General features: G+C 45.2%; 1 long non-coding RNA gene across 1 annotated transcript; it reads left to right on the forward strand.

Annotated features, from left to right (window-relative positions):
* Positions 1 to 6,626: 6,626 nt before the first annotated feature.
* LOC141751484 (uncharacterized) lies at positions 6,627 to 21,717 on the forward strand. The gene is made up of 4 exons (XR_012590001.1): positions 6,627 to 6,715; positions 6,943 to 7,099; positions 11,467 to 11,670; positions 15,279 to 21,717. It is a non-coding gene; the product is annotated as an uncharacterized LOC141751484 (long non-coding RNA).
* The last annotated feature ends 3,750 nt before the right edge of the window (positions 21,718 to 25,467 follow it).

Raw genomic sequence — 25,467 nt, forward strand, 5'->3', positions numbered from 1 at the left:
TGCTCAGGCATAATTTAGGAAATGGCTGGAGACAGATGGGCATTTGGCGCTGAAACAAGAACAGGAAGACCATGAACTTTGGGGCAGCAGGAGGACTTTATGCTCGCTCAAAGAAGCCAACAGCGCTGTCTCGGGGATAAAGAGGGGTGCTAACAACATCCCCAGCTGTGGGATGGAGCCCAGGTGAAACTGGCCTTCCCCTTCCTGGAGACGTGACCTCGGCGCTGTGGTGGCAGTGGGTGGCAGTTAATGATGACAGCTTTATGAGCTGATCTGTAACGATGAGGCTTAGCTCCTGAACAGCTCCAAATGGGACTTTTAAAGGCTATTAAACCAGCTGTGCAGTATTTTCTGTTTCATAAGAAGGTCTGTGGCAAGGTCTGTGCCTGTTTTCAATGTGAGGACATGCATGTGGCCATGCTTGTGTGTGTGTGTGTGTATGCACAAAAACTGGAAGGATCGCAGTCCAGTAAAGCTCTCCCTGCTTCCCAAGGCTACTTTCTGGTTTCAGGTCTGATCTGAGGAGGAAGGGAGCTGGAAACACAATGTCCTTTGGAAGAGGAGCATAACTCCTGCTGGCCTTGTCCGTGGAGATGGGGACACCGAGGTAAAAAAGACAGGCATTGCATGGCCTCCCTCCCTAGTTCATGCTGCCCTCTCTCTGTCCCAAACACCCCAATTGCTTCCCCATGTCCCGGAGGAACTTTTTTTCCTTGAGCACGCATGGATGATATTTTCCTCATGGATAAGGAGTTTCTGATTATTTAAACTAGAGGTCAACAGAGCAGCAGGGCCTTACGGCAGATTGTAGTGGGGGAAACCAGGCATAGATGAGTGACTATGAGGACAGGTTAATCAAGAAAGCAGCTAAGAGAAGCAAAGGGATGTCAACCTTTGACACTGGAGCAGATCACTTAAAGATGAAAAAATCACTTAAAGATGGAAAATAAGTGTAAAATAGCTTCATGTTTCACTTGGACAAATTCAATTTGAGAAAGGATGTGACTGGAGAAGTCAAAGGAATGCAGTCAATGTGCGACTCCTGGGAGGCACTTCAAAAACCAGGTGTCTCTGATATCCCCCCCATCTGTCTTCACCCCAGCCTGAGTTTTGGGAGTCACCCATCACTTAGCCGAGCTAAGCCCGGCTAAACCACGCTGCCACTTCTGGCGGAGGACTCTCTACTTCTGTCTTGTCCTTGTCCTCTGCCTGCCTTGGAGCACGAGTCTCTGCAGAGTAGCCAGACGGCCAGTATCTCTTTCACTTTGGGTTTGCACAGCCTTTCCCTGGGATCCAGGGGACTTGTTTGTATTAACGTAATTGGCAAACACATTGTTCAAATATTAGCAGTGGCAGCAAAGCCATTGTGCGGGACTAGTCAAGGCAAGCGGTCCCTTCACGCGCAACAGTTAAAACCCGGACGCTGTTGCCAGGCATGTTAGGCACTGAATAGGCTCCAAAAAAGCCGTCCAGCTCTGTGGCTGGCTGAGCCGCTCCAATCTTAGTCATTATTAATTTGACTGGGGATAAAACTACACGGAAAGGCCACTTTGTGCAGCCGAAAGCAAGTGACAAAGCATTTGGCATTATGTTCAGCTGCCTCTGGTGCGGGGAGCGAGTGAGGCAGTCCTGGGGCAGGAGCGGGATTAAGGGGGCTGTGCTGAAGCAGCCTCCCGGTGTCTCATGCCGGGTTCGTGGCGCCCTCCCCTTCCCCGATTCCAGCCCTGTCGCCCAGGAGGAGGTGAAGCAGGAGGCTTGCATAAGGCGGGGGAGAGGTTTGAATCAGCAGCTTCAACACCACGGGAAAATGCCCTAATGGCTTTGCCGCCACACCGTGATAATGCAAAATGGGAGAAAGGAGGTTTTTCCAGGTACTTTGTTGAATAGGGCTTCATGGGAAGTGTTTATTGCAGTGAGCCAAATTCCACAACCCCACTGAAATCAATGGCATTTTATGCCAGCTGTGAACTGGGTCAATATTTTTATGATGAGGCCTTCGCTGATATACTGTTTGCCTAAAAAAAATGGAATTGAAGTGATCATAAAGCTCAGTTTATGCTTACACATACGGACATGTGAATAATGCAATTCCTATATGACAATAAAAGGGATGGGAGGAAGATCTTTTAAATTCTTTATTGATGAATTTAATGTAGCGGACAATACCAAGTCGATGACATGATGAAGGGGCTGGGGTGGCCAGGTCCACGTCTCTGATTTGGGCCAGCCCAATGGTTGATGAAAGTAAGAATTTGGGTCATTAACTATTCGTCTCCCTTCTGAGGCCATGAAAAGGAGATGTGCCAATAAGATCACAGAGATCTCCCGCTTACTTTCATGTATAACGGAGTACCAACGAGAGGAAGCTGGGGAAAGCATCCGTGATGCTGAGGATTAATAGGAATATACTTACATATCACTGCCCTGTATACAAAAATCCCAGACATCTCCTCCTTCACCCCACTGTCCAAAGGTACCAGCTTTCTTTGGTCTTTCAGGTGAATCCCCAGTTCTTGGAGAGAATGTTTAAGGAATACTCATTTTTTTGTGTGTGTAAGAAAACAGGCAGTGCTTTTTTTTTTTTTTCTGTAGATGCAGTTGGAAAAACAAAAACAAAACCACAGCTCCCCTGCCCCGTGATCCCAGCATATCTGAAAGATTTAAAATAGAGAAGACACATAAACAAGAATTCAAAATGTGCTTATAAAAACCTCATGCATTTTTTCAGGTATTCTCATGCTGTTTGAACATGGAAAGCCGGGCATACTCGGCGTACTGGCGATGTAGCTCCTGCTATAACTCTGTTGGAGTTGAGATGAGCTACATAAGCAGACAGTTTGGCCCATAATTTTTCTCACGATCGGCAATTTAAAAAAAATAATCTCTGAAGGCGGTGGGTGTTTGAACACTGTTATCTCTGCTCGTGCTGACAGTTCCCCTTGCCGCCCCATCCTGAACCACACCGTGCGTGCTGGGTGAAGCCTTGGCAATAGGGCAGCCCAGAGATGGAGTGGCCCCCACCTTGTCAGACCATCCAGACCACGCTTCTGCTCAACCAGGCTGAGACTAGACTACGGTAAGAATAAACCCCTCCAGGCCTGTCCTCTCACTTCCCCAAAAATCTGATATTTGAAAGAAAAAAATCCATCCAGAGTTACCTCGACTTCAGGTATTTCACAGGACTGCCACGTCTTCCCTTGCGTGGGTAAACTGAGGTATGGAGGGGAGACCTGTTTGGCTGTACATAAAAAAAAAAGGATCTATGATAGCAATAGAGATTTCCACGCCAAACAACAAATCCTGCTCATTGGAACAATTTTATTCATAAACCCAATCTTATTCTTTAACTGAAAGTCTGTCTTTAGAAGAGAGAAAGCCTGTGGTTTCAGCAGAGTGCTTCTGTTAGAATTGGAAAACCCTGGAGCTTTTGGTACGTTATTGTGTTAGTTTAAAATTTGTTAAAATTAATGGGGAAAAATAAGAAAAAAATCATTAAAGGAAGCTTTTTTCTTTTAATACATGTAAACTCAACGAGATTGATGAACTGGGTTTTTGGGTTTTTTTACACAACTGTTTCGTTAATGAAGTATTTTGTTGTTTATTTACCTTTACAAATACCCAAGGACAGCTTCACAGCTTGGTTTATTTAATTCCCCAGGAGCGGAAAGTTTGTGGGCTTAGGGAAATATTTTTATTTAACATTTATAACAGAATACAGGTCTGATTCACATGCAGAATTTTCTCCCACTAAGACATTTCAATATATCAATAGGATTGATAGCAGAAAAAGTTAAACAAGAACGTAATTTTAAAGCAAAATAGCTAAAGGATAGGTTGAAAATGCTGGAAATTTAATTTTAAGTTAAAATCCTCCAGATACCTCAATTTACCTCATGATAATGATATTTTGGGGCACATCATTATTCTCTCTCACGGGCTTCAGAGTAGGGCTTATGCCTGTCTACTTCAATGGAAACTTTGAAGCAATTTCTCTGATGCTGATATTTTTGAGTTGATTTTTTTTTTTTTAAATTTTGATAGAAACCAAACACTTCTTTGAAAATGTTTTGATGGAAAATCCCTAGCAATTTCCCACAATTCAATGAACTCAACTGGATTCTTTACATGGTCCACATTCTGTGGAAATCAGCATCCCGAATCTGTGTCCAAGGGAAATCTGTATACATTTTTTAGTGGGTTTATTGTGTTTGGATCTCCCTTGGTTGTGTCCTTGTGCCCCTTCCGATTTCTGCTGTGCCCGCAGATGATCGAGCACTGTTACAATTTTGGTTGCTCCCCATTTGAGTGTCGCGGCTGCTTGTTACGTCCTGTAGAGAGCGGCCTGGAGGGGCGCAGGGAAATGGGAGAAGAGGAAGGATGCCTTCTGAGGAGCATCATTTCACACCCACGGCAAGCTTTTGTGACCACCCACCCTTAAAATGGCATTTGTCTCCCATTTCCCCATCCCCGGACAAGTGCTGAGAGCGGTCATATTCATTGCCAGCAGGTTGCCACTCATCTTTCTGGACGGTATGTACTGATATACCTGTGACAAATACAGGAACAGATCTTCAGATGCAGCTGCAGTTCCTGGACCACTTGAGATGTTATCAACAGGCTCCTTTTATTGTCTCTACAACCTTACTTCTTTGCTACCAAAAACTGACCAACCATGAAATAGCTGGTTCAGCCACGTGAAATTGAACACATCTCACTCGCTGTTTTTTTTGCCCCTGTGGTTGTATTTCATACTGAGTTTTGATGAGCCTTAGGGATATGTGCATATCATACATACCCTTGTATGATCCAAAGTTAATAAAGTAACACTGAGATCCCGAAAGTACCGATAAGATAATATCTGGTGAGATAAAGGTACTGGGGATAAAAAAGAAGCAAGAGACAATATGAAGAAAAGGCAAGGGAAAACAGGGGAAAAAAGATGAAAAGAGGAGCAGGAGCAAAAAGGAAAAAAAAAATAGAGTAATGCAAAAACAGAAATAGGGGAAAGGATAAAAGGAGAAAGTGCAGATGGAGGAGACGAAATGGAGAAGAGGAATGGGTGGGCTGAAGGAAGGCAAAGGAAGGGGAAAGCTGAGTAAGGAGTGATGAAAGAACTCCAGAGTGATCGGTTTTGCAGGTGCATCTCAGCAGGTTGCCTCTGATCGGCTCTCTCAGGGACACAGCATGTTACCTGGACTAATTTATAAAGGAAATGAAAAGGAAATGGACTTGTTATAATGAACACCATTAATTCACCTCTTCAGACTTCACTGTTTGAACAGAGAGTATCAAACTACTCAATTGTCATTTGTCTATTCCATTCTTCTCTGTTGCCTGTTGGAAATGACTGGTGAGCACATACGCCCCCGAATGGCTGCACAGCCACTAATTAGCATATATATTGTTTGTCCTGGTACAAATTTATAGCAAACAGCAATATTTTACACTCCAGTAAAGTTAATAAATGAGGCTTTAGGCTATAAAAATTTCATGTGCTTTTGTGCAAAGGTCAATTATAAATAGTTAAGCACATATTCATCCAAAAAGCTCTGGGCTTCAGCTCTGGAAGAATAAAATATATTTTGGTCAGTCTGTTTGCCAGCTGGACAAATGCCTCTCGTACAGCCTCTGAGACACCTCTCTCCAAAAGACCACTCAGTTGTAGAGCGCTTTTGGCTGTGAGATGACTCACGTCCCATTTTAGCTTAGAGGAGAAAGATGCTCTGAAGTGTTAGAGGTACAATAGGATCGCACTGGGCCAGGCTAGGGGAGACTCCAATGATTAGAGCAGTCTTCTCTGAGAAGTGGTTCTGCGATTAGAAAATCAGATGCATTCACTTAACAGCTCCAGTGATGCTACTGTGGACAAGAACACAGGAAGAAGATAAAACTAAGTGATATGAAAGCCCTTCCTCATTTTCAAGACAGAAGGAAATCTAGGTTTAAAGATACCTTTAGTTTGCATTATGGAAACACGTAGGAGCTACATTGTGCTCAACACTATAAATATATAAAAGAGAGGTGGCCTGTGTTTTAAAGGGCATCGTCTGCGTATGAGTGATGGAAGGAGAGGTTTGGCAGTTATGCGCATTATTACTAATATTACTCCTTTCTAATGCAGCTGCAACAAAAAGACTAGATCCTGTTATATGAGGTCATACGTGAACATATAAAGACACATCTCTCCTCAAGACTGAGAGCTTATAAGGTAGGGGATCAATGGTACATGGATATATCTTCTTTCTAGCGCAGGGGGAGAGGAAAAACATTGATCGTTCCTGCAACAGCCTTCTTCAGAATGGAGGCATTAAATGATGGGAATTTTTCTGAGGGATCCTGGGGAAACTGGTCTGTAACAATGTGGAAAGGCAATTCAATCGGAGGACACTGGAGATGACAGGATAGACTAGACCGAACGTAGGATGCAGGAGAGTAGTTACTGGAAAGAGACGCTGTGAACAAGAGCATCTGAAGGCTTGACACTGCAGGAGGTTAGGAACGGAGAAGGCTGGAGCCCAGATCATGGAGGAAGCAGCGTTAAACAAACTGTCATCCAGCATTTGTCATCGCTCTTAACCTGGTAACCAGGCAACTGAGAGATCTGTAAGAAGCTCACTGCATCATCCAGAGTGAAGGGATGTGTTTGGAAGGATGAGAACGGGCTTAAGAGCTCTGTGATTCATGGGATCAGCAACCCGTCATCGGGGGCTGTCAGGTTGGCAACTCAGAGGACACACACATGCACACAAGGAATTCATAGGATAGATCAAGGGGGAGGCAGGAAAGCATGGAAAAGAAAGGAAGAAACCAGCACAGATGGGGGCTGTACTGAAGATCCCCATCTTCAGTTATTGCCATCACTAGCTACCTCTGAGCAATTCCTGTGGTTGCCCCAAATGCAGTTTTTCACTTTGGTTTTACGCTTTCCCTCTCCCTCTGCAGGGCTGTGCATCCAGTGTGTTTCTGTGGAGCTTCATTACAGGTTACATTCAGGCGCATATGTCATCCCTCCGTCGCCCAGAGACCGTGCCAGATACCACCAGCTCCAACAAAGGGAAGGACAGCCACTGGACTACCGTGAACTACCCCACAGCAGCAGGTAAGGATGGAGGAATAAAGTTGTTGAAAAGGACTGTTGACATCCTGAGACTGGCATGTCTGCAGGTTGGAGCATGGAGACCTCCCAGTTGGAATGGTTTCATACAGGGAATGGTTTGAAGTTCCTATACAAGAAGTTTGGCAGGGAGCAGAAAGCTGTGCAGAGGAGAGATAAAATCGGGAATGCTTGGCACATGGAGAGATGTAGAAAGGTTTTGGGACAAAAGAAGGAGTACGGAGAAGGGGTAGGAGGAAGGGAGTGATATATCATGCCACTGGAAGTATTGTTCACGCTCTGCATGCATCCAGAAAGGAGAACTCAGAAGTCAAAGCTTGGCTTTCCCACTCACCCTGCTTTTTGCTGGGTGAACTAGGAAGCTGGCCATGTGAACAGAGGAGTTACCAGTTCTCAGCTCTCCGTGAGGAGGAGCAGTGAGGAGGCACCCTGGACACCACAGGCCTCTGTTACGTGCTTAATGGTAAAGCTGACTGAAGCTAAACTATTTCCATCATTAATAGCCTGTGAATTTATTTGCCTACATTTGCACCCAATCCATTTTTTCTGCTTGCCATCAAGGAGCCTCTCTAGCAGCAGGCGATCCAGCGGAGAGCGGTAACAGGATTGGAAGGAAGCAGCAGTCACCCAAGGTCAGCAGAAGCCTTTGGCTGCCTAGTGCCAGGGTGGCTCAGCAAAGGTCACCACAAATGGGCAGAGACATGTGTTCGGCAAAGGGTTGGTCAGCATAAAGAAGAGGCCAGGCCCGAGCTGGGCTGGTCGGGAGGTTTCAAAGATGCATCTGGCACCCAGAAAGGGAAGGGATGCTGATGTCTGCACTTGGTCAAAAGGAGACAAAGCTCAGCAAAGGCGACCATCCAGCTGTGGCTGTCATGAGTGCTTTGCTTCATTTACAGCAGCTGTTAATTACACAAGGTTCATGTTGGAACAGCTGGCAAGGTTCTTCCTTCTGTCCTGCTTCTGCATGAGCTGGTTTGGTTGTGTTCTTCTCAGGATTTCAGTCCCAGGTTCTGGAAGGATTTATTAATTGACTGTTTGTCTCAAAGCCTCAAAGGTGACCCAAATCAGACTCAGGAGGTCCAAGAAGCAGGATGCTGGTCGTCTTATGTCTTCTTGTGTCCAGGCACCAGTTCTCATTGAGCTGTGAAACAATTTCTTTCCATTTGAAACCACCAATGCTGAAACACACACACAAAAATAGCAACTCTTGTGCTTGGATGTTTTCGTAGAAGGGTCCCTTTGTGAGACAAAGCCACTTTCAGTGGTCCCCAGTTTCAACTGATGTGTCTTTAAACTTGCCACTGATGGTGTGGGTCAAATCTCTCTCCTGATATTGCAGAAATCATCTGGTTTCCAAAATAGCGAGTGCTGGACGCTGTGCTGTAGCAAGGGCAGGATGAGAGAGGCATCAGCCCTGGTACCCTGGAGGCAGGAGGAGATGTTAGAGGAGGGCGAGCTCGTTCGAGAGCACACCCAGCTCTGTTGCTGCTATTTCCACCTAGGAAGTGGGGCTGCAGGTCCACACAGCGGGCTGGAAGGAGCCTAAGGAGTGCGAGAGGGGATGTCCTGTGATCCACAGCATCTCCTCTAGCTCCAGCTGTGGTGATCTGAGTGGCTGATAGATACAGGTTAGTTGTCCACTCTCTCACCTGGATATATTAACCCCTCAGGAGTTCAAAAACTCATATAGATTCAGAAATTTGGAAGCTCAGGCTGGTCTCATCAAAGTTTTCAATGTTATTATCTCTGCTAGTCAGAAGCAGATTCCAAACACCCTCAGGAATTCACCTTTAATAAACAGTCGTGGGGTGAAGGGGTGGAGAGCATCCAGCAAGGCCCCTGTTATTATATTTTCCCCTTGTTCAGCGCCGCTCTCACTCAAATATCTCTGAGCCGTAGGGGGCTGCTGGTGGTGATGGGGATCTTATTGCAATTCATTTCTCATCCAAATTAAAATCAGCGCACTGGGTTCACCTTGCCGTGCTGACTGAGTGCCTGTGCCGGAGCAGAGTAAGGCCAGTGGTCCTTGGCAGTGACAAAGGTGGGAGGTGGACACCGCAGACTCACTACCTGAGAAGATGAAGGATCACTGAGCTATTGCAAAATTAAAGCCAGCCCACATTACCCCCTCCTGTTTCCACTGAAGTCAACAGTCAAGCTTTGAAAGCAGCAAGATTGCCTTCAGGCCACAGGCTTCTGCAGATGCGATGTAGCAAGTGTCATCTACATCTGCAGAAGGTTGAAGCAAAAAAAAAAAGTACTAGTCCTATGTCAACTGGCAATAGGAAAGGCCACCTGAGAGCCAGAGCTAGGCTGGGCCCCTGAGATGTTGGTCAAACCACTTTCCTCCTGGCAACAACCATCCTCTGGGACCTGGGTCTGCTCCGGGTCTCCCCTCAGACTCTGCAGTCCCTCCTCCAGCAGTCTGTACGAGAAGCAGCAGTTCTCAAGCTTATTCCCAAAGCTTGTATCATCATCATCCTCTATCACAGAGGAATACAGCCTCGGCATCTTCTCCGGGAAGGAGTCAGTAGCGGGGCTCCTCTTCACTGCTGCTCAGAAATCTAAATTACAAATGCTTCCTTTTGAAATCTCCTTTCACTTGGGAGTAGAGGCATGGGCTCCAGGGCTTATTTTATGTTTTACTATTTTATTCCCATTCTTTCTTTCTTGTCTTCAAAAGGTGCTTCTCACAATGCAGAGGGAGGATCTATTTCTTAGTTTAAGAGGGAAAAAGGTAAATGTGGAACAATACTTGACAAAATAAGCCTATAAGGGAAAATCTTCCAGCAGTTTTGCTTTTTATTGCAAGTTGTTATATACACCCCCTGCTCTGACATTATTTTATAATCTAAAATACTGCCACGCGGTAAAAAAAGTTAAATACAAATATGTTATTACCTCTTTGCCTGGCTTAATGATGGACACCTTGGGTAGGTTTACCCACAAGGTGTAAGCAGCTGGTGTCCCTGTTGCCTTCAACAACTGCTCTTGTCCCCTGCTCTGATTCTGTCACCTCATTTCTACATGCTGCGGCATCTATCTACTTGGCCAAGAGCCGGGAGCCTCCCAACTGAGGGAGGAATTTGAGCCTATGAAGCTATTTATTGTCATATATATACAACCTCTGAGATCAATTTCATTTCTTGTTTTTATTGACCCATTTCGCGCTTCTGAAGTCAATTTTCAAAGCCGGTTAGGGGCAGGTGTCCTCCCGTGTCCTTGTTAAATCGCCACAGTCTTTGGAGATCCCAAAGAGCCAACCGAGCAGCATCGCTTTACGTCCAGGGCTCCAACTCCTGGTGTCAGCTGCTGCACACCTCTTCCCTGGAGCCCAGGAGAGGGACAGCCTTGGAGCCTCACAGGGAAAAGCTGTGAGAGGCAGAGAGGAGGGGGAAGGACTGGAAGAGACTCAAGAAAAAGGAATGAAAATAAGAGAATAGCAGGAGAACGTGATTTGCCATGACAGGTCAGGATGGAAAAGAGTAAGACAGAAGAACCGGAGGATAAGATGGTGTTAACACAAAAAGGATGGTGGGGGGAGATGGAGGTGGAAGAGCAAAGGTTTGTGGGAAGAAAAGAGAAAAGACAGAAGACAAAAAGAAAATAATTGAAAACTGAGTCTGAGAAAGACAAAGAAAGAAGGAAAAATATAGCAAAGAGAGTTTGTATTTGGTGGATAAGCATTCTGGGTCTGTGTGGTAGAGGCTTTTCTCACTCCATACAGGAGTGTCAGCCCTATTGATGGTGGCCTGCTAAGAGGACACTACAACAAGAATGGAGCGGTCCCCACCAAAAGGGTGTATTTCTTCCAAGGGTGGGCTCCTCTTTTCCAGGGCAATCCAGGGGACTGCTCTGAGTGTGCATGAGATTCATCTTGGGCTTTTCTACACTGCCAGTCACACTCCTGCCTCAGGGCAAATACCTTTCGTCCGCCTTTGGGTCTTACCAGCCACGGCCACGTGATTTATCATCATAAGGCTCGGCCCTGCAAACTGCTGGCCCACTTGCCTTTGCTCAAGGCAAAGTGCTTCACCGTGTATTCAGAGCTAAGGAGATGCTTAAGTACTGCACAGAATTGGGGACAACTTGCCCAGTACCTCCCAGGATCGGTCCCTACCAAAGCAACGCCTTCAGTTTTCACGTACTAGCTTGCGGTAGCTATTTTTCTGTTAGAGACATTGTGGATCTCACAAGTAAAACAACAACGTAATTGAGGAAGCAGCAGGGATGGAGGGAGAGGCTTTAAAAACTTGTAGCTAAATTCTGCCATTGTTACCCTGTTACTGAGGCAAAACTGTCAGGAAGCTTCTGAGGAAAGTACATCAACCTATTTCACCGTCTTTTAGCAGAATTGGATCCGTGGATACACTCATTCCGGGACCTTGAGAGCTTGAAGCCAGCTGGGGCTGGGCAGAGACTACAGCCTTCTCCTGCTTCCGCACTTGGAATCCCGACCTTCCACCCCGGAACTGCTGAAGTATGCTCTCCACACCTCTGAGCTCCCCACTGCCAGAAGCCTCTTTGGATTTCCAGTGTGCCTGGAAGGAAGGAACGTAAGTTTACTAAACGGATCTCTTAATCACTGCCGTTTTAGTCCTTTGTAGACACAACAATGGTTTTTTTTTTGCAGACAAATGGAATTCCAGACGTGAATTCTCCCTTCCTCTGATCACATCCCTATTGAGAAACCTTGTTTGTTGAGATGATGATAGATTTTTTTTTTTTATAAAGTGTACTTCCTTTGATATTTTTATATTCAACAAGGTGAAAAAGCCAGTCAAAAAATGTTTTATTTCTGTGAAGAGAAAAAAAATAATGTGTATACCAGGTTTTGATGCCTCCTTGACTAAACATACCCAGAGTATGCTCAGAAGGGTGCGAGCCCAGGACATGTCTTGATAGATCAGGCTGTAACCTGCTTCCAGTTTGGGCTTTTGCCTGTCACCAGTGGTGGGTGCAGACTAAGAATGATGAGCAGAAGAGACTCATGTTTCCGGTGCAATGCTGGTGCAGCCGTATTCATGATGGCATTAGTGTTGCCCCTAGTTCCCAGCTGGTCAAGATTATGGTGCACCCAATATGAAATATCATAGTGAGACTGAACCTGAATGGATAAAGTCTATTTTACTTTCCATGTTAAACTATCGTGACACATTCAGGGCCCGGGGCGCAGAAGTAACCCATCTTTCTACTCACGGTGAAGCTCACAGGATTTAATCCTGTTCACTTTTGGCCTGGTGACCCCATACACCCCTTCTGAGCGAGCTGCCTGTAGATTTATCGTGGTTCACCTGGGATTGCGGACAAACAACTGGTATCGATATTTTCTCCTTGCTATTAATTGTCCTGGGGTAGGTCTCACCATGAGGGAATAGCTCTGCCTATGAGAAAGTGATCGTTGAAGAAAAAACTGAAATGAAATAGCAGGAACTCAGCAGCTGCAGTGACATTCCCTGCACGCCATGCATGAGAAGGAAAGGTATGGATTGAAAGCGGATCCCTGCTTTTCATCCGTGCTTCCTACATCTAGGGAACATTTTCCCAGATTTGTGATACAAAAGAAATGCAAACAAGTCCCACCGTCCTCTGCTTCCTCCCCAGCTGGATTAAAATTGTGCATTCAGAAAGCACGCCGAAATGGATTCCATTTAATGAATTCTGTTTGAAAGTTGGAAGGAGGTTTGCAGCCAGCAGAGGAGGGAAGCTCTGGAACAGCCTGCAGCAGGAGGAGTGGGTGGCAAGCAGCAGCCTGACTAGTTTCATGATGAAGCTTGATCAGTTTTCGAGTGGGATTATGTGGTGCGGTTGCCTGAGATAGCAGGGGACTGGATGCAGTGACCTTTGAGATCTCTGTCCATCACGTGTTCTTCAACTGCAACGAAGTCACGGCATATAACAGACATAGTTTAATTTTTTTCATGGACGCTACTTTAGTTTACACCAGCTGAGAATCTGCCCTGGTGTGGCCAAAGTCAAGGCTGGCAACCTTTAATCCGTGTAATGTGTGATAACACTTCAGTCCTGTCTGCCCACACCTGGCTTCCTGATAATACCGGTGATGCCTTTATTCTCCAGTGTCTTTTTATATTGTAGAGATGTTAGCAATGGCCTGTCTGGTGGGCACATTCAAATATATATTTTTCCCTTTGTCTGGTAATAAAAGATACCTTGAAAGAGCAAGGATGGTGGTGAGAGTGTCATGTGGGGTCACAAGGCACAGGCGTTCCACAAAAGGGAGGAAAATAACAATGAGAAAATACCACAAAACACTTTCCAGAAATAACAGCCTAATTAATACAGCTTTTGTTTGCTCCGTGGCTGAACCTCCTTTTCCTATGCTTGGGAGTGAGCACGGGGGAACATTAGAGGGAACTCGACTTTGTTTCTAAGCTTTAGCCCTAACAACCTGCTTTGATAGAGAAATGTGTATGAAATCAGGGGGACAGATACACAGCGTGTGAACTCCGGGTTGTGTCAGAGCTAACCGGCGCAACATGAACGTGGGATATAGAGTACTAACAATGTACTGCCTATTTTTTTTCGTGTATATATATATATATATATGTGTGTGTGTCACAGAGGGACAGCGTGCCCCCAATCAAAGTGCTAGATGGGCTACAAACACAGAACAAAAAAGACGACCCGCCGAAGCTTACAATTCAACTAAGTAATGACACAGAAAAATAATACCAGGAAAAAATATTTGGCAAATAAATCCAAAGAATTAATGATCTCGGTTGTAGGAGGATAACTCACAGAAAGGCAAAATGAGCCTAATAAACTAGAAAGAAGCAAAATTAGCCTAATAAACCTTTGGCTAGAAGTTAATCATTGCAGTGCACAGGTGCAGTGTAACTTCCCTCTGGGTGACCCCGAGCACGGAGAGTGACTGAGTGTGGATGTACCGCTCTGGACATGTCAGAGTTGGGGAAGAAAGTGGGAACCGAGGGTTTGTTTCATTCCTGTATGGAATTTTTGCAACCCATCGCTCATGAGATGACAGATGTCTCGGCGTGTACCCTGTCCGTTCCTGACAGGAGACTGACACCGGCGTTGTAGATCTAGCTGTGAAGCTTTGTTAGACTTCCAGCTCTGTAGGGCTTTTTTCCCAGTTTCTGTGGCCAGCCAAAACGGCATCTGTTGTGCTGGTGTTTTCTCTCGCGAGGTCTCTAGATCTGCTGTGCATGCACTGCTAGCGTAAACCGGCACTGCTGGACTCATCCCTATGCATCTGCGGATACCAAAAGAAGGAACTGGTTTAATAACCCCGTGAAATAAATTTGTCCAAGCTGCACAGGAAAGCAAGCCCAGCTGGACATTTTTGGGATGAACTGATCAAGGGTACAAAAGTTCATGGTTTCTCTTCCTGCCCCCGAGCAGCACCTCAACATTTGACATGGGGATGGCATCGAGATGTCCCCGGACAGATGTCTTGCTCTTGCCGGCACGCACAATAGCATGTTTTCTGTGCATCCCTGCTGCTAGTGAGGAAAGACTTGAAGTGCTGCCTAAAACTCCACTTTTAAGAAACCTCAGCAGCTGCCCAAGGACACTAGTTCGCTTAATTGCTGTATCAGTACCTTCCAAGATACTCACTATCTCAATATCGGCCCTAGCGAAACGTGTATTATCCATTTGTCCTTGAAACCAGCCATCCCCTTGCGAAGTGATTAAGGTAGTCTTGCGCCGGGTGAACTGTGCACATCTTTTTTTTTTTCTCCAGCTCCCCCCAAAACATATCATCCCCCCTGCCTTCCTACTAGTCACGACAGAGCTCCTTCCTTGCAATTTATTATGTTTGCGCTCATTTATTTTCCTTCAGACAGTCTTTGAGACAACTGCGTCCAGTGACCTCTGGCAAAGGAATGGGAATAGTGCACACTTTTATCCTGGCACTAGGCAGCAGTGGTGACAAATCGGTTTATTTTCTGCCTGACACTGGGAGTTGTGAGGAGGGAAAGGGGGGGTTTATTACCCTGGACTTAGGCGTCTGAAATACGCTTTGTAATCTCTCCTCTCTGATGTTACTTAAAATACGTATTTGGGCTTGTCTGTTACTATCTGGGAATGCGGAAAGTTTTGCCTGAATGGATGGAAACTTCTGGTGGGAAATAAACTTGTTATCGTGATATGCTGGGATTTTTTTTTATTATTTCAACAGCTAAATATACATGGTCGGTTGTGCATGGATGTATTCAGCTATGCTAGGAAAAGGAACAGCAGACACATGCACAACCACACTTTCCAGCACGAAAATATCCAGCCGTTTACCAGCGAAAAGAGATTAGGAGGTGTGCGCAGCCACAAGCACTTCTCAAAGCCTGGGGGAACATTCTGGAAAGAAGGTACTTTTCCCACTTCACTCCTCCTAAAGCGAGCAGAAATAGCCCAGCAGATGGGGGACTCTGGGCGATTCTCCTAAGTGCAAAGTGATAATAACGCTGATTTTGGTTTCATTATTGCGTGTTTTGCTAGCACCCCTCCTGCCCCCCCCCAGCGCACATTCCCCCACGCGCCTTTGGGGGGTGCCCAGCAGGATGGCACAGGAGCTAAAGCAATGGAGATAACTTGTGTGGAGTTCGAAATACTGACGCCTTTTGCAAAGCCTGTAAGATCTACTGGCGGAAAGCGCTCCCTAACAGCTGGGTGTCGTTGCCTTTATTATATTCCTCATTGATTTAAAAATCAAGGAGAGGTTATAGCACTTGAGGACTTTTCCGTAAGTCCGCATCGCCATTCCTGAAAGGATACTTGTATGTTTGACTGTTCATCTGCCGTTCTGGCTGGGCTACTTGCCGTTGTTCTGAGGATGACCCACGCAGCATACCGTTCATCACAGTTCAGCGCACCATCAGGACGGCGTTTTCCCTGTTCCCGTGTTGCTGCTCCTGACCTCAAAGGGACGATCTCGATGCGGCCCCCTCAGAAAAACCGCCTTTTGTGTTCCCTCCTCCGCTTTCTTTTTTGTGGCTGATGTTATCTTGTGTTATCTTAATTACACGCTTTAAGGATGCCTGCTGCACAGATCATTGATGGAGTTTGATGTTTGTTAATATCACGTTGCGTTATGAAAATCTGGTACATTAAGACCTTGGTGTCTTTCCAAATTATTCTGAAGATATAAAAAACTTAATAAGCAATCCACTTTAACTAATGCAGACTAATAGGTTGAGAAGGGAGGGGGGGGGAGTTTGGGAACGTGTTTGTTTGAGGGGCTGTAAGTAAAACGATTTAAAGAGCCCTTGATCAGGACTTGCTATTCAAGGTCAAGATTTAGTGTCAAAATTCGGGTTAGTACTGGGGGGGGGGGGTAGTAGGTATCAATTTGTGGTCAAATCAAGTCAACCTACACGCTTGTATTTAATTTTTCCCCAACCAGCAATTTGTCTTTAAACGCAAACACTTAGCTAAATCAGGTGCAGATGGTTGTTTTTATCAAATGAATGCTGTTTTATCACTTTAAAAGCTTTTGTTTTTAGTCAAGTGAAGGAAGTGGGCAGCACTCCCTTGTTTTTGAAAGAAGAAGAGCATATGCTTTTTAATTTGAAATGTAGCACTAATAGCATTATCCACAGGAGGATAGGCTGTGCTATTGTGGATTGTGGATAATGCATTTATGCTCAAATATCCTTTATTCCCTCCTGAGTGAAAGAATTTAACAGCATATTGTATTACCATGCCATGGAGAATATCGTTTACTCCAAGAGTGACTTTTTTGATGGTATCAACTCTGGTTTTGTTTTTGTTTTGTTAATTTTTAGGGAAATTCTTGATGAATTTGCAATGTTCCTATAACACTGTGTTGAAAAAAAACAAACCCCAACCTACCATGAACAACGAAAAAGTACTGTCGAGGGGAGATCTGGAGATAATGCAGACAAGAGCCAGAGACAGTTTCAAAAATAGCTTTACTGACACGTCCTTTTTTTTTTTTTTTCCCCCCCCCCCTGCATTTCTCAGTCTCTGCTCTCTTCTCACCAGAAGTTGGTGCTCATGCTACAACGGTGCCAAGCTGGGGATGCAACGAGAGAGAAGCAGGCTTGAGACAAGCCAACTCAGTCCACTTGTGACTTTCTGTAGCAGACTCCTTTTCCCCAGGGCGGTAAGACAAATGGTTTAATAACCCAGAATGCTGTGCTCTTTGCTTCAGCAAAGTTGACTCTCTGCATTCAACCTTATTCACAGGTATCTCCAACAACCTCCTGGGAAAATGCTGAACAAACGGAGATCACGGCTTGGAGGCCCGGGGCTGGCCTTGCATTGTTTGCTTTTTATTGTGAGGCTTATCTTGCTGTGTCATATGGTTAAAAACTGGAGCCTTGGCTCCAAGATAGCGGTGAGAAGGCAAGAAAAGCTCGTGCGCATTTGTCTTCAGGTCAGTTTTATAAATGAATGTACTGATGCCGCCCTCAACAAAAATGCAAGGGAGAAACTATGAGCAAGAGAGAACAAGTCCTAACTTCTTTTCTGTCGTGTGTTTTTCTGGAAATGAAAAAATTTGAACACTGCTTGCAAGCTCTCTCACCAGAGAACTGGCTGCACTCCAACAACCGTGTGAAGTGCTGGACTTCCACTCCGGGACGGCGAGCACGGCTGTAGCTAGCCTAGCTGGAGGTACATTCGGAAAACGAAACCAGGTTTTATACTCAGTTCCCATCTGTCCCAGGATCTTGGGATGTCCTAGTAGTGTCAGGGACAGAAAGCCAAGTCTGTTAGAGATATCGAAATAGAATCAGGTGACGAAGGATGAGAAGCTCAGGAGGCTCCACAGGGTGCAATGTCCAAGTGGGGTGGCAAAGGAGAGGGAAGAGGTTTTTGAAAGCAAGCTGGACTCTAAGCGCTTACCCACCACTTAGTAGGAAGAAACACGAAAAGAATTCCTGCTGTTTCCCAGGAGAATTCACTGAGGCCACAGCTTGAACCTGAGCTGACTCACCGATGGGCAGCAATTACTTCAGACCTGTTTCGGACAAGACAGAAGGTCCATCCTGCAGCTCCACTCACAGGATCACAGAGCAGCGGTGGTGTGGTGTTCATCGCAGTGCTTTATTGTGAAGCGTGGTAATATCTGGGTCTTCTTCAGCAACATGAAGATTACTTTTACTCAGTTTTAGCCATGTAAAAGTGTAGATGTCTAAGCCAGTGATCTAACCCTTCTCTACAGGCTGTGAAGAGAACGGGAGACATCTCCAGAGAGTGAGTCACTTCTTCCTATGTACAGTGTCTAAAGTGGGTGGGATGATTCATCCTCCAAAGGTAACAGTCTCTCTTTCTATGGCTTACATGACTAGTTTCAACTGAAAGCCTAACTTTTTGGTGTCAGAAATTAGCCATCTTCACTGTTACCCACATTTGTCTCAAGTTATTTTCAAAATGCAGAGCGAGGTGAGAAGGCTTACTTCTCAGTAGATGGCCCCTTCAAAGGAGCGTTTTGTGCTTTCTCCTGGGATCTGCACATCTTGGTCCTTCGGAAATGGCACTGAAATGGTTTGCTCAAGTTTCATGGAGTCAGAGAAAATAAAGTCTGTTGGAAACATAAAGAGAAGCCACTTGACCCATCCCAAATCCACAGGCAGAAGGCTGCGGTTAAGTTTTGTTTTCCTTAATGTTTCCTCCTTTCAACAATATCTTCCAAGTCAGTAAGAAAATTTCAGTTGTCTTCAATGGGCTTTCATCCAAGCCTGCAGAGAGAGCAATAGAGAAAATTCAGTTGCAGAGGCAAATCAAAAGAGGGGAAAGGTAATGACACGAGAGAGCTAAAAGACGTAATCGTGAGAGGGGGGAGAGAGGGAAACAAAGAGAGGTGCTTTAAAGATTGAGAACTGCAGGAACACAGAGACATCGCTCGGTGGAGAGGAGATCTGGGCAAGGGGAGAGGGACAAACTCATACCCTTGAAATACGCATCTCTCCAACACTGCGGCATCACTTCCATTTGAAAATGCCTAACTGCTCTTCAGTTTAATCATTGCTGCACTTCTGGGTATAAGACGAATAATTAAGCCTGGGAGTAGAATACAGCAAGTGTTAATAGGGCAGAAGGTACTGCAAAGTCCTTATGAAAAGCTGCGCTTGCAGCACAAAGTGGCTGCTGTTCTCTGCATCCCCAATCACAAAGTGAGGAGCGTGAAAGTACTAAATTAAATGAAGTGCGTCTGTATCCATTCCGCTGGACTTTTTTTCCCCTGCGTTTGATAACTGTTGCTTGCTAAATAATACCCCATCTCTAGCGAAGGAGGAAAAATATAATTCTAAATCTCCCTTCCAAATCAAACCAAGGACGGACATCCTGCACGGCCTTCCGAGCCTACCCCTGCGGACTCCCACAAGCTTAGTCTTCTCCCTTACATAAGTCAATATTTAAAGAAAATGTCTGGTGCCTTAGAGACGATTCAGTCTGAAGCGGCACTGTTGTGGAGCTCGTCCTCTTTGATGAGTTCAAGATTGCTTCCTGTTGCTTTCAGACAAAAAAAAAATGAAGAAATAAATACCCACTTCAGACCACGAGAGGCAACAATTAAACAATGTCTGAGACAACACTGGGCCAGCTACGCTGCCCAGACACCTTGAAGTGCTGGAGTTTGCACATAGCTAGCTATGCGAGAGAAGACGCAGCAAGGAAATGCTGGAACTGGAACAAGATGCAGCCGTTTATCCACGTACGACGCAAGTTACTGCAGTTTGCTGCTCTGTCTGCTGTTTCCCCCTCGATCTTAAGTGTCTCTCCTCCCCAGAGCACACTTCTTCCTCCGACTGTGGACCACCAGGACAAAACAGAAGCGGCTCAAAAGGGAGCAGTTCGCATTTGAAGCATCCGAAACCTGTTTGTGGACGGCGTGCAAGGAGCGGTGTTCATTCCTGCGGGAGATCAGACTGGGCGTCACGCTAAACAGCGAATGCAGAGCTCCTCTTTCAGGGCTTCGTTTTCCGCGTGCACCCAATTAAACAGAGCCGTATAAACTAATCAAATTAGGCTGGGGAGGAAGAAAGACAGATTGTTATTTTTAAATACTTGGGAGACCTTTGGGAATGGGAGGTCATAAAGGTAAAGAGGGAGGTCAATAAATAGAAAGGAGGAAATTATTTTTAACCATTGCAGATAAGGTATTTTTAGAGCAATCACCTGAAGGCTCCCTGAACTACACAGAATGATAAGCACCGCTCACCACGGCAGCAGTGATGGGAGCTGAGCTGCAGCCTGGCTCAGACCCACGTTCCCTTGCTTCTTTCAAGTGAGTTTTCAATGTAGTGATTATTTTTTTTTTCCTTTTTCTCCCACCTCCTGTCTTTACTGCCATCACTGAGGGTACCTCAGAGAGTCTGGCTCTCCTATGGACATTTGAGGAGGTTTTCAGTTGCTGCTAAGTGGGTATTTTTCCCCCTCTGTGGTTTGTTTTTCATCCTTTTCTTTCGCCTGCCCTCCTCTCACCTCCGCACTCCGTGGAAGAGATGAAGAGCCGAGCCTCCACAGGCAAGCCGGTGTGAAGAGAAACCAGAGGTTGACTTCCAAAAGGGCTGGGGGACCTGGGGGCCGGGGGGAGACATCTCTGGCTCAAACACTGTCGAGGGATGCCACAGGCAGGGCACGGGCCAGGGGTGCTGCCCCATCCGAGTCCTTTGCAACAAGGAGGCAGCAGACGCAGGCAGACCTGCCCGAGGAGTCTCCGTGCGTCTGTCTGCGGTGGGAGGGAGGGACGCCGCTGGATTTCTAATTTCCCTTTAGGCCCTTTTTGCACACTATCCCACACAGTTTCACCAATTATCTATATCACACTTTGTCAGCAAGGAGACAGGATCAACACCTTCGTTTTTCATAGCCTGGCCAATGGTCCAGGAAAATTTAGGCGAAGGAAAACACCTTCGGACCAGGATAAATTTAGGATATGCCTCCCACGGACATTCCCCACTAATGCTGCAGACAAAAGCATGGGATGCACTGACCATACTGTGTAGAAAAAAAATCTCTACTCTTCTTAGAAAGGGCTAGATCTTCAAGATGATTCAGCATAAATAAGGCTGTGCCATAATGCGTAAGCTGTGAATTTAAAACAGATGTTTTCAATGGTAAGAGAAGATGTCTGAGTGTCTTCCTAAACCTGAATTAGTATTTTTCCCACCTGGATGCCAAGCTTTTGAATGTGTCAGTATGTTGACACGTTGCCACAATTTGGGGAAAACAGCCGTTTTGGAGCCATCTTCCTATCTGCTGTCTTAAGTCGGTCGTCTTACTGCACCTTCCCTGGCCACTCCTCTGCCTTCCTGTTTTTCCAGAGCGAGGGCAACGAGAAGGGATTTTTTCTTTCTTTCAAGGATCAAAGCAAAACAGAGACGATGCCAAATGATAAATATTTGACTTTGAAACATGAAAAAGAGGAGGAAGAGCAGCATCAAAGGAATAAATCTCTTGGGATGTCCTGTAGTCTGAATGTACATTTTGTATTGCTAAGACAGGAGTTGTGGATGCAGCGTGTGAAGATGTGGGTTTTACAAGAAAATAGAATCAGCCAGGAGACCTCTGGGAAATCACAGAATGTGTGTACGCTTTATGGTTTGTATAAAATTAAATGGTTTTTTTTCTTAGAGATATTGATCCTTGTTCTTTTATTATTATTATTATTATTATTATTATTATTATTATTATTATTATTATTATTTATTTTCCACCCTTATTTCATTGTCCATATCCCTGTCTTTCAGGTCCCTTGTTTGAACTGGTCCTATTTATGTGAAACAGGTTGATAACTCTCAGCTCTTCTGTCTTTTGCTCTCAATAATTATAGGTCTCCTAGGAAAGCTGGCCTTCAGTAGAAATTTTGTAAAGGTTTTGAAACATTTTATTAGAAAAGATTTGGATCCTGCACAATTATCAGTTCTGAAAGGTGCTTTGCCCACCTCCTCCAGTGGAAGTGCTATTGATCATCTCACAAAAGGAAGGCATGTACTTACAGAGAGAAAAGTTGAGGTCTGGTTACTTTTTCAACATCAATGACAAAATTGCATCTAATGTTCACCTCATTCACCTTAACTCCACTGGTCTGCACTAATTAAGGTGGAGCAAGCAGTGCCGGTTAATAAAGAACACTGTAATTCAGCTTATGCTGGCCAGTGATTGCAACAAGAGAAAAAAACCCAATAACTGATTCAAAAGATGGGCTTTGATTAACAGAAATATCTGGGGCTTTTGTTCACTGATTGTACAGCACACCCTGTAAAACCCTGCCACTAGAAATGGCTTAGATGTAAGACTCAAAATACCTTCTCTCCCTTTTAAGTGGGGCTCTAACTTGCAAAGTCCTGCTTTAAAATATTGCAGATGGTCACCACAATTCTGCCTTCTATTTTGTAAAAACACTGTTCTACTTGGCCATATGTACCGCCGTATTGCTCCAAGGTCTTATACCCAGGGCAATCACGTCCCACCCGACAGCTGACTCCTTTTGGAACAATCACCTTGTTCCCCTGTAAGTCAAACACCAGTGCAGTTTACAGAATATTTTGATCCTGGGACTATTTTAGATACCCACGTGTATAACAAGTTTGGTTCTCTCTATCCAGGACAGTTCTTCACCACTATCAGAACAGACTTTGCTCCTTCACATCACTACCTGCCGTCCTCACAGCGTGTCCTGCAGTAGAAGCCTGTTCTCTGTGCCGTGCTAACAGAGCTGCAACACAACTCCTTTGCTACCTCTGGCACTTTGAGGTGAAAAAAATATACACATGGAATAATTTTCTGGGGAGGTGGGTAGCCACACAAGGGCAAGAGACAACCTGGGTGCTGCGTGATGCCTTGCCGTCACGGCTGATTCCCTCTATGGAGGGAGCCGCGGTAAGTGGGAGAGACGCCAGCTTTCGCAGACTGGCCTGAAGATCAGGGTGGGAGCTGCGTCACATGGAGCAAACCCACGGGCTTCTCACAGCCCAGCCCCGTCTGAGTCCTCGCATTACAGCCGTGCAGGCAGGAGACAGTGTAATCAGGGATCACTCCTTCCTCCGGGGCCTCTCAGGAGCAGTAAGAAAGGTCTACGTGTACTCAGTGAGGCCAAGTTTTCACACCCCATTAGCCCAGATGTGATGAACTTGACTTCCCATAACTAGCTCTGCTGATAGAGCTGACCAATTTTTTTTCCCCCCAGCTGAACAGTTTTCTCTTACAGAAATGTGAATTCAGCAAAATATAATTTTTGTTGACATTTTTAATGGGAAATTATTGAAACACTTCATTTCCATTTTAGCATTTGGCCAGTTCTGTCTCATCTGGCATGAAATCCGGGAGAGAAGCCCTTGCCTCTTTCAATCATTTACCAGTTTCCCTTCAAGAAGGCTGTCCTGAGATTCCTGAGCTGGAATATGATGGGATGCTGCCTTTCACTCTAAACTTTGAGAATGGCACTTTCCATTTAACTTCATAACTTTCCTTCTCAGAATGAAAACATTGTTCCAGAAAGCTGCATTTCCAGGGGGGAAAGGTGTCTCACACCAGCTGAATCATAGAAAGGATGGTTTGACTCAAGACTTTTAAAGAATTAACAGTTGCCGCAACAGGACTCCCTCTTATGCAGCCAAGGCGGTGCAGAGAGGAGTTGGTACAGGGAGCCCTGCGTGGTTTAGGCTTTTTATAGTGACAGATTTCTTTGCATAATGCATTTTGGGTGAAGCTTCAGGTTTATTTTGTACTTATCTGATGTCAGGAAAGTATATATTAAGTCTTCAAAAAAAAAAAAAAGCAGGTTTTTTAATCAGCTTATTACAGCCTTCTATGTATAATAAAGGAGTTATATGGCAGTAAACCTGGAATCCTGCAGGAGTTTGTTGTAAAGTGACAGATTCAGGTCAGAGCTGTTAATGAACAGCCAGATTGATGTGTGATGCATAACGATGGGAGAAATGGCATTATTGTTTTATAGGAGAGTGCAGAAAGGTAGGATATGCCAGGTTCATTAGAACAACTGGGTACCCTGGAGTTTAATACCATGCCTCTGGCCAATCCCTGATATTTCAGAGAAACTACAGCTATTCTACAACCGGTGAATAAAGTAGGCACACGTTAGACGTGGTTTTGGCTCCTTAGCTTCCTTCACACCAGCAGGAAACCCTAAATTTCCCTGTTGACTCTTGCTTTGTAGGTACAGACTTTGAAGACCACTGAAATGAGCTGGGTATGACCCAAACAGTGCTGTAAGAAGCCCGTTTTCTTTCTTCCTTTGTTTCTGCCACTGACTAACTATGTGACCACAGGGAACTCGTTCAACATCTATTTCTAGCGTCTTCCTTGTTTTAAACAAATACTTTTTGGAGTATGAGTTTCTCATGCCCATGTCATCTAGTTGGCTTTTATACCATTTCTTGTTCTAAATTTGCTGGTCTTTATTTTCATTAAGTGGATCCTATAATAAATGCGCAAGTAATGCTGACCTGAAGGAAATGGTGTTCACCTTATAAAGAATATCGGAGAGATAAAAAAACACTTTATGAGTGGGAATATATGCAGAGTGGCAAAAGAATCATAGAATCATAGAGTAGTTTGGGTGGGAAGGAACCTTTAAAGGTCATCTAGTCCAAACCCCCTGCAATGAACTGGGGCATCTTCAAATAGATCAGGTTGCTCAGAGCCCAGTCCAACCTGACCGTGAATGTTTCCAGGGATGGGGCATCTCCCACCTCTCTGGGCAGCCTGGGGCAGTGTTGCACTATCTTCATTGTAAAAAATTTCTTCCTCGTATCTAGTCTAAATCTACCCTCTTTTAGTTTAAAATCATCACCCCTTGTCCTGTCGCAAAAGGCTCTGCTAAAGAGTTTGTCCCCATCTTTCCTGTAGGCCCCCTTTAGGTATTGAAAGGCCACCATTAGGCCTCCCCAGACCCTTCTCTTCTCCAGGCTGAAAAAGCAATGGCTCCTGTTCAACATTTCCTGGGAAGAGAGGGCAGCAAAAAACCACCCTAAAAAAACAGATGAAGGACTGGTCCACCTTCATGGGACTGACCCTTGAAAACCCCCTGGGAACTTCAGCGGGTGCCACATGCATCTTCCTCTTAATTAGTGCTCTTCTGAGAAGCTATTTGAAACCAGATCTCCTTTTTACTATGTCTCAGTAAAATGCCAGCTCCTCTGGGGTCTTGGTGCATGACTGAGGTCCCCCAGTGCTTCATCAGGGATATTAATTCTCATTAAGCAGTGATGCAATTGGTGTGCATGTGGACACACGTTGTGCACTTCACTGGCTGCTCCAGAGGGCAATGTAAGTGTTCATCTGGGTCTAAAAGGCTCCGCATGTGCTCCATCGCAGCTGCCTAGGCTTACCGAACCCAACCCAGCCACTGAGAGTAAAAAAGGAACTCAGGCTAAAAAGTT

The sequence above is a fragment of the Larus michahellis genome, chromosome 15 (assembly GCF_964199755.1).
Source record: "Larus michahellis chromosome 15, bLarMic1.1, whole genome shotgun sequence".
Lineage (NCBI taxonomy): Eukaryota > Metazoa > Chordata > Aves > Charadriiformes > Laridae > Larus > Larus michahellis.